The sequence below is a fragment of the Oryzias melastigma genome, linkage group LG9 (genome assembly GCF_002922805.2).
Source record: "Oryzias melastigma strain HK-1 linkage group LG9, ASM292280v2, whole genome shotgun sequence".
Classification (NCBI taxonomy): domain Eukaryota; kingdom Metazoa; phylum Chordata; class Actinopteri; order Beloniformes; family Adrianichthyidae; genus Oryzias; species Oryzias melastigma.
Window position 1 is genome coordinate 28,987,723 of NC_050520.1, and position 1,188 is coordinate 28,988,910.

At 38.0% G+C, this 1,188-nt stretch overlaps 1 long non-coding RNA gene across 1 annotated transcript; it reads right to left on the minus strand.

The window, feature by feature from the left end:
- Positions 1-204: 204 nt before the first annotated feature.
- Positions 205-765, minus strand: LOC118599194. The gene is made up of 2 exons (XR_004948492.1): positions 393-765; positions 205-357 (listed from the first exon to the last, which is right to left on the minus strand). It is a non-coding gene; the product is annotated as an uncharacterized LOC118599194 (long non-coding RNA).
- Positions 766-1,188: the final 423 nt, after the last annotated feature.

Consider the following 1,188-nt stretch of genomic DNA (forward strand, 5'->3'; position numbering starts at 1 on the left):
TGTTGACAACATCAAATTCCAGGTATTTCAGTAAACACAAACATGGAACGCGACCATTTGTATCCGTTTGTAGGAGTAAACAGATTTGTCTGTCGATCTCACATTCTTGAGCTCCTCTCCTGCTGGTGTCATCAGCGGTATTTGTCTCTGTAGTGTTTACTTCCATTTCCTCTTGGCATGTATAAGGATAAAAATAGCTTCTTATTTTGTCTTTTTTTTTTGCATTTTTTACTCCATCGCCTTATCCCCACAGTGGTTATTTTAAATGTCAGCTTCCCTTTTTTTTCACTTAATATTTGTTTTTCCTCGTTTTTCTGAGAAAACATTTCACTAGTGTTCAGGCTCAGCAACTTTTACCTTTTTTACTTCTAACATAAAAACACTCTTTGGACGGTTCAGAGAAAAACATTCTGTTCATTCTGGCTTGCTTCTTTATTGAACCTTTTCCAGCAGGTATCCAGAGTTATTAGTCTCTGTCAGACGACTACCTGTGCTGCCGTACGCCGCGTTGTATTTCTTAGGAAGTTACTCTGATGCTGCACATCACCGTTTGTTTTAATAGCTAACTTCTCTCGCAGTTCTATCGACCTTGGCTCCCGGCTTTACTCTCTACGGGGAACATGTTCTTTATGCCTTCTGTGTCAACCTTGTATTAAGTCAACCTCAGGATCACCGCTGCTGTCTTTTGTGTCCTCTCATTGGGCTCTGCCATTGTCAAGCAGAAGCTTGCATTCATATTTTTAATCAATGCACTCATTAAAATCACGTGACTTGTAAAAAGAAAAAAAAATATGTTGTGTAAAGCGATAAAAAAAGCATTTAAAAGCTGATTTAAATACACAGAGCCTTGCTTCTCATAATTAGTTTTTGTGCCTAAATTTGTGATTGTGCCCAAATATATGAGGTTTTGTCAATAGACAAAAAGAATCCAGGAAGCTCAGGCCCACCTGTCAAAAAACAGAGTAAACATCTGAGACACGTAAAAAGCAAAAGGAAAAGAACAGTATTCTTCCACGAAGGTTGTAATTTTTTAGTCTTCACACAGTGCATGTACTTATTTGCTGGTGAGCTATCATCGCCCTCAGGGTGCAGCTAAGGAAAAACAATACTATTGCAAAGAGCTGTTGACTATAAGCTCCTCACTTGCTTTGTTTTTCTTCTTGTGCATACAATTTGTTTTTTGCAATA